Below are 8,432 nucleotides of genomic sequence, written 5' to 3' on the forward strand. Positions count from 1 at the left end.
ATGCGAGCGCTTGGTGGCCGGGCCTTTGCCCATGGGGCCCGGCCGGGCTCAGCCCGAAGAGGTGACGTGGGCCCGACCTCCTGTGGGTTCACCACCCACAGAGGTAGCAGTAGGGGTTTGGTGCAGTGTGGATTGGGTGGCAGTCGAAGGCAGGGGCCTCGACGACCTGATCCCCGGACACAGCGGCTGGCTGTTGGGACATGGAATGTCACTTCGCTGGGGGGGAAGGAGCCTGAGCTTATGCGGGAGGTTGAGAGGTACCGGCTAGAGATAGTTGGGCTCACCTCCACGCACAGCTTGGGCTCTGGAACCCAGCTCCTCGAGAGGGGCTGGACTTTCCACTTCTCTGGAGTCGCCCGTGGTGAGCGGCGGCGGGCTGGTGTGGGCTTCCTTATAGCTCCCCAGCTCAGCCGCCATGTGTTGGAGTTTACCCCAGTGAACGAGAGGGTCGCCTCTCTGCGCCTTCGGATTGGGGAGAGGGCTCTTGCTGTTGTTTGTGCCTACGGGCCAAATAGCAGTATAGAGTATCCGGCCTTCTTGGAGTCCCTGGGAGAGGTACTGAGGGGTGCTCAGACTGGGGACTCCATTGTGCTACTGGGGGACTTCAATGCTCACGTGGGCGATGACAGTGACACCTGGAGGGGCGTGGTTGGGAGGAACGGCCTCCCCGATCTGAACCCGAGTGGTGTTTTGTTATTGGACTTCTGTGCTAGTCACAGTTTGTCCATAACGAACACCATGTTCGAGCATAGGGGTGTCCATAAGTGCACGTGGCACCAGGACACCTTAGGTCGGCGGTCGATGATCGACTTTGTAGTCGTGTCATCTGATCTCCGACCCTATGTCTTGGACACTCGGGTGAAGAGAGGGGCTGAGTTGTCAACTGATCACCACCTGGTGGTGAGTTGGATCCGCTGGCGGAGGAGGAAGCTGGACAGACCTGGCAGGCCCAAACGTATGGTGAGGGTCTGCTGGGAACGTCTGGCCGAGCACTCTGTTGGGGAGGTCTTTAACTCCCACCTCCGGGAGAGCTTTTCCCAGCTTCCGAGGGAGGCGGGGGACATTGAGTCTGAGTGGACCATGTTCTCTACCTCCATTGTGGACGCAGCTGTTCGGAGCTGTGGCCGCAAGGTCTCCGGTGCCTGTCGTGGCGGCAATCCCCGAACCCGGTGGTGGACACCGGAAGTAAGGGATGCCGTCAAGCTGAAGAAGGAGTCCTATCGGGCCATGTTGACCTCCGGGACTCCTGAGGCAGCCGATGGGTATCGGCAGGCCAGGCGTGCTGCAGCTCGGGCAGTTGCGGAGGCAAAAACTCGGAACTGGGAGGAGTTCGGGGAGGCCATGGAGAAGGACTATCGGTCGGCCTCGAAGAAATTCTGGCAAACCGTCCGGCGCCTCAGGAGGGGGAAGCAGTACTCTGCCAACACTGTTTACAGTGCGGGTGGGGAGCTGTTGACCTCGACTGGGGACATTGTCGGGCGGTGGAAGGAATACTTTGAGGATCTCCTCAATCCCACCGTCATGTCTTCCACTGAGGAGACTGAGGCTGATGACTCAGAGGTGGACTCGTCCATTACCCAAGCCGAAGTCACTGAGGTGGTTTGCAAGCTCCTCGGTGGCAAGGCACCGGGGGTGGATGAGATCCGCCCTGAGTATCTCAAGTCTCTGGATGTTGTGGGGCTGTCTTGGTTGACACGCCTCTGCAACATCGCGTGGCGGTCGGGGACAGTGCCTCTGGAGTGGCAGACTGGGGTGGTGGTCCCTCTTTTTAAGAAAGGGGACCGGAGAGTGTGCTCCAATTATAGGGGAATCACACTCCTCAGCCTCCCAGGGAAAGTTTACTCCAGGGTACTGGAGAGGAGAATTTGACCAATAGTCGAACCTCGGATCCAGGAGGAACAATGCGGTTTTCGTCCTGGTCGCGGAACACTGGACCAGCTCTATACCCTTCATAGGGTGCTCGAGGGTTCATGGGAGTTTGCCCAACCAGTCCACATGTGCTTTGTGGATCTGGAGAAGGCATTCGACCGTGTCCCCCGTGGTATTCTGTGGGGGGTGCTTCGGGAGTATGGGGTTCGGGGCTCTTTGCTAAGGGCTGTCCGGTCCCTGTACGAACGGAGCAGGAGTCTGGTTCGCATTGCCGGCAGTAAGTCAGACCTGTTCCCAGTGCATGTTGGACTCCGTCAGGGCTGCCCTTTGTCACCGGTTCTGTTCATAATTTTTATGGACAGAATTTCTAGGCGCAGCCAGGGGCCGGAAGGAATCATGTTTGGGAACCACAGGATTTCATCTCTGCTTTTTGCGGATGATGTTGTCCTGTTGGCTTCTTCAAACCAGGACCTTCAGCATGCACTGGGGCGGTTTGCAGTCGAGTGTGAAGCGGCTGGGATGAGAATCAGCACCTCCAAGTCCGAGGCCATGGTTCTCGACCGGAAAAGGGTGGCTTGCCCTCTCCAGGTTGGTGGAGAAGTCCTGCCTCAAGTGGAGGAGTTTAAGTATCTCGGGATCTTGTTCACGAGTGAGGGAAGGATGGAGCGTGAGATCGACAGGCGGATCGGTGCAGCCTCCGCAGTGATGCGGTCGCTTTACCGGTCCGTCGTGGTGAAGAAGGAGCTGAGCCAAAAGGCGAAGCTCTCAATTTACCGGTCGATCTACGTTCCGACTCTCACCTATGGTCATGAGCTTTGGGTAATGACAGAAAGAACAAGATCGCGGATACAAGCGGCTGAAATGAGTTTCCTTCGCAGGGTGGCTGGGCGCTCCCTTAGAGATAGGGTGAGAAGCACAGTCACTCGGGAGGAGCTCGGAGTAGAGCCGCTGCTCCTCCACATCGAGAGGAACCAGCTGAGGTGGCTCGGGCATCTTTTTCGGATGCCTCCTGGACGCCTCCCTGGGGAGGTGTTCCAGGCATGTCCCCCCGGGAGGAGGCCCCGGGGAAGACCCAGGACACGCTGGAGGGACTATGTCTCTCGGCTGGCCTGGGAACGCCTCGGTGTTCTTCCCGAGGAGCTGGCCAAGGTGTCTGGGGAAAGGGAAGTTTGGGCTTCCATGCTTAGACTGCTGCCTCCGCGACCCGGTCCTGGATAAGCGGAAGAAGATGAGACGAGACGAGAAGTTATGAACAAGCACAGCTTTTGTAATTCTACATCAAGTTTACACACATGGGTCAGAACCGACCCGCATGCATTTACTCCAGCGTTTGGTGGGAACTGTGAATTGTGCTTGTGTCAGACATTTCACAGCTCAGCACAGCGCCCTTTGCCCATCTAATACATGGAAGTAATGTTTTTCAATTGTTCGAACATTACCTTAGAAAAAAATTGATTATGTTTAGGTTACCTTGAGAGTGAGTAGATTACTCGTCAGAAAGTTACAAGTAATTACTATTAGCTACCGAGCTGTTGACATATTCTACTTTAGTTAGCTAATTTTATTGTAGTTGGCTTAGCTAACTACATAGTTAATAAATAAATAACTGGCCCCATTCACTGCTTAAGTAATTACTTGAAACAAATTATTATTATAGTATTAAGACATTTAATTTTAAATCACACTTGGATGACCCATGTGTAGTAATATAAAAAGTATTTTTGTTCATAAAGTAGGAAAGAAAAAATTGAATTAATGATTTGTGGTAATTAAAAACAAGATATTTAAAGAATACTTGGAATATTCAATCATAAAATAGAAAAGACAGAGCAAAGAAAAACTCAGTCAGCATGAAATAACCTGGAAAATGAATGCGGGTCATTTTTGACCCATGTTGTGCATTAGAAGGAGTGTGCATATGTTTTGCATCAAAGGGTTAAACGTAAAGTTTTGTAAAATTTACAAATGTAAAGTTGTTGTAATGCAAAGTTTAGGAAAATGTAAGAGTTTGCACAGTTTTGTAAAGTTTTGTTAAATGTAAAGTTTTTGTAAAAGGTAAATTTTCATAAAACGTACAAATGTAAACTTTTTGTAATGTAAATTTTTGTAAAATGTAATGTTTTGTAAAATGTACACGTTAAGTTTTTGCAAAGTTTTCAGGGAAAATTGTTAGATTTTTTTTCGAATATATGAGAGAGAGAGAGAGAGACTGGTAAGAGAATGTATGTTTCGAACAGGAACTCACCTGATTTTAGAAATATTCCACAACATGGATAAATGTAACCACAAATGGATAAAAAGTACATTTAATAAATGGAAACTTGTCCTTTTTTTTTAACTGTGGTATTGTAAGAGAGCTTCATGAAACACGTCACATGACTTCAGGGTGGAACAGAAACTCCGCATCATCACACAACTTCACAACATCAGTAATTATTTTCCCAGAACAGCACAACCCCAAGTGTGTTATTCCTTCCTGAAGGAAATTCTGATCTGAATGTGAGGAGTTATTGATAAATATCAGGAGAGCATTGCAGTTTCCCTGGACCATTGTGTGTGTGTGTGTGTGTGTGTGTTTCTCTCAGATGAATCTCCTGATGAAGCAGTAGAGCTGCCTGAAAGCCTTTTTGTTATGCGCTGGTGTTTTCAGCAGTGCAAAAGAAATTAATCACGGTGCTTTGTTTCTTTTCTCTCTCCAGTCAGCAAACCGACTCACGCTGCTGTTTCTATTTCAGATTGTTCAGACGTCTCCGGAGGACCAGACGCTGCGGTTATGGCTTGTGTTATTACTCAATCACGGAAATAAACTCTGACGAGAACAACGAAGCTTTTTCTGTTGAATGGATTTGTAAATGTTGTATTTGACATCACAGATCAGGCGACACTGATTGGATGTCAGTCTGATTATTTCTAATTTTATAAAAACAATAACAACAGCCACTAGGTCAGAATTATTCCTCCCTCATTCTTTGTCCTGTCTGAACAGTGGTGCTTGAAAGTTTGTGAACCCTTTAGAATTTTCTATATTTCTGCATAAATATGACCGAAAACATCATCAGATTTTCACACAAGTCCTAAAAGTAGATAAAGAGAACCCAGTTAAACAAATGAGACAAAAATATTAGACTTGGTCATTTATTTATTGAGGAAAATGATCCAATATTACATATCTGTGAGTGGCAAAAGTATGTGAATCTCTAGGATTAGCAGTTAATTTGAAGGTGAAATTAGAGTCAGGTGTTTTCAATCAATGGGATGACAATCAGGTGTGAGTGGACACCCTGTTTTATTTAAAGAACAGGGATCTATCAAAGTCTGATCTTCACAACACATGTTTGTGGAAGTGTATCATGGCACAAACAAAGGAGATTTCTGAGGACCTCAGAAAAAGCGTTGTTGATGCTCATCAGGCTGGAAAAGGTTACAAAACCATCTCTAAAGAGTTTGGACTCCACCAATCCACAGTCAGACAGATTGTGTACAAATGGAGGAAATTCAAGACCATTGTTACCCTCCCCAGGAGTGGTCGACCAACAAAGATCACTCCAAGAGCAAGGCGTGTAATAGTCGGCGAGGTCACAAAGGACCCCAGGGTAACTTCTAAGCAACTGAAGGCCTCTCTCACATTGGCTAATGTTAATGTTCATGAGTCCACCATCAGGAGAACACTGAACAACAATGGTGTGCATGGCAGGGTTGCAAGGAGAAAGCCACTGCTGTCCAAAAAATCCCACTGCTGCTCATCTGCAGTTTACTAAAGATCATGTGGACAAGCCAGAAGGCTATTGGAAAAATGTTTTGTGGAGGTATGAGACCAAAATAGAACTTTTTGGTTTAAATGAGAAGCGTTATGTTTGGAGAAAGGAAAACACTGCATTCCAGCATAAGAACCTTATCCCATCTGTGAAACATGGTGGTGGTAGTATCATGGTTTGGGCCTGTTTTGCTGCATCTGGGCCAGGACGGCTTGCCATCATTGATGGAACAATGAATTCTGAATTATACCAGCGAATTCTAAAGGAAAATGTCAGGACATCTGTCCATGAACTGAATCTCAAGAGAAGGTGGGTCATGCAGCAAGACAACGACCCTAAGCACACAAGTCGTTCTACCAAAGAATGGTTAAAGAAGAATAAAGTTCATGTTTTGGAATGGCCAAGTCAAAGTCCTGACCTTAATCCAATCGACATGCTGTGGAAGGACCTGAAGCGAGCAGTTCATGTGAGGAAACCCACCAACATCTCAGAGTTGAAGCTGTTCTGTACAGAGGAATGGGCTAAAATTCCTCCAAGCCGGTGTGCAGGACTGATCAACAGTTGCTGCACAAGGGGGTCACACCAGATACTGAAAGCAAAGCTTCAGATACTTTTGCCACTGACAGATATGTAATATTGGATCATTTTCCTCAATAAATAAATGACCAAGTATAATATTTTTGTCTCATTTGTTTAACTGGGTTCTCTTTATCTACTTTTAGGACTTGTGTGAAAATCTGATGATGCTTTAGGTCATATTTATGCAGAAATATAGAAAATTCTACAGGGTTCACAAACTTTCAAGCACCACTGTATATATAAATATATAAAACCACTCAACCCTCTTCCTTACTGTTTCACACCTCTGGATCGGCAGGGATTATTTATAGTATCGTTTAAATGTGCCACCTGAAGTCACCCGAGTGAAATTCCCAATCCAGCACCACAGTGAGAATGAGCGAGAGAGAGAGAGAGAGAGAGCACATCTCATTCTGCTCTCCAGGGTTTTGGAGCTGAGTTTAAATCTTTTTCTTGGACATATTTTGAACACACAGTGATTTATGCTCCTTATGACATGGAAATGTAATACATTTTGCTGACATCTATTTGTTTGTTTGTTTGTTTGTTTGTTTGCTTGTTTGTTTTAGCATTTTTTTGTCTTTTAAAGTGAAAAAAAACCCATGCAACAAAATGTTACAAAACAAAAAACACAAATCACTCAGAAATACAGAAGAGTGTAAGGTTAAGGTTAGGATTGGGGAAAAGGCTGGTGAATGGATAAGTGTGATGAATGAATGGATGGATAACTGAATGAGTGAGTTAATTAACTAACAAATGAATGAATGAAGGATTATATTGATGAGTGAGAGACTGAATGAATGTGTGAATGAACATACAAATAAATAAACAAAACAAGTGAATGAATGTCTGAATGAATGAATAAATATGTGTGAATTTTTGAATGAATGAACAAATAGATTAATGAATGAACGAATGGATTAAAGAATGAGTCAGTGAAATAATGAATCAGTGAATGAAGGAATGAATTAATTGAGTGTGATGAATGGATGGATATGTGAATGAATGAATGAATGAATGAACTAATAAGTGAAGGCATGGAGTATATTGAGTGAGAAACTGAGTAAATGAATGAATGAATACAATATTAAGTGAATGGGAGAGTTAATGAATGAATTAAAGACTTAATCAGTGAATGAAAGAATAAGTGAATTGATGAGTGTAATGAATGGATGGATAAATTAATAACTGAATGAGTGAATTAATTAACTAATACGTGAATGAAGGAGTATATTGATAAGTGAGAGACTGAATGAATGAATGAATGAATGAATTTATGAATGAATTAACAGGTGAATGAATGAGTGGGTGGATGAATGAATGAGCCTATGAGTGAAATAAATAATGAATCCGTGAATAAATGAATGAATTAATTACTTGAGTGTGATAAATGGATGGATGTGTGAATGAATGAATGAACTAATAAGCGAAGGAATGGAGCATATTGAGTGAGAGACTGAGTGAATGAATGAATGAATTGTTAAGTGAATGGGTGAGTGAATGAATTCATTAAAGCCTTAACCAGTGAATGAAAGAATAAGTGAATTGCAATGAATGGAAGAATGAATGAATAACTGAATGAGTGAATTAATTAACTAATATGTGCATGAAGGAGTATATTTTAATACGTGAATGAAGGAGTATATATTAAGTGAGAGAATGAATGAATGAATGAATGAATGAATGAATGAATTGAGTGTGATGAATGGATGGATGTGTGAATGAATGAATTAGTTAATGAATGAGTGCATTAATTAACTATTAAGTGAAGGAATGGAATATATTAAGAGACGGAGTGAATGAATGAATTAACATGTGAATGAATGAATGACAAATGAATGAGTGAACGAATTTGTAATGTGATTAGTGAGTGAATGAATGAATTAAAGCCTTAATCAGTGAATGAAAGAATAAGTGAATTGCAATGAATGGATGAATGAATAAATGACTGAATAATTGAATTAATTAACTAATACGTGAATACAGGAGTATATATTAAGTGAAAAGATGAATGAATGAATGAATGAATGAATGTGTGACTTTATGAATGAATGAGTGAAGGAATGAATTGAGTGTGAAGAATGGATGGATGTGTGAATGAATGAATGAGTTAATGAATGTGTGCATTAATTAATTATTAAGTGAAGGAATGGAGTATATTGAGTGAGAGACAGACTGAATGAATTAATTAACACATGAATGAATGAACATCAAATGAATGAGTGAGTG

The 8,432-nt window shown here is 43.7% G+C and overlaps 2 protein-coding genes across 2 annotated transcripts in view; both read left to right on the forward strand.

The window, feature by feature from the left end:
* The window catches only part of LOC132881512 (NAD-dependent protein deacylase sirtuin-5, mitochondrial), a 96,145-nt gene extending 91,450 nt beyond the window's left edge, over positions 1–4,695 (forward strand). Inside the window, exon 10 of the transcript XR_009654054.1 lies at positions 4,605–4,695. The gene's annotated coding sequence lies outside the window, so the exon portion shown is untranslated. The remainder of the gene's footprint in view (positions 1–4,604) is intronic.
* Positions 1–8,432, forward strand: part of adcy1b (adenylate cyclase 1b) — a 199,651-nt gene that overhangs the window by 4,104 nt on the left and 187,115 nt on the right. The window lies entirely within an intron of this gene.

This window comes from Neoarius graeffei, chromosome 1, assembly GCF_027579695.1.
Source record: "Neoarius graeffei isolate fNeoGra1 chromosome 1, fNeoGra1.pri, whole genome shotgun sequence".
Taxonomy (NCBI): Eukaryota; Metazoa; Chordata; class Actinopteri; order Siluriformes; family Ariidae; genus Neoarius; species Neoarius graeffei.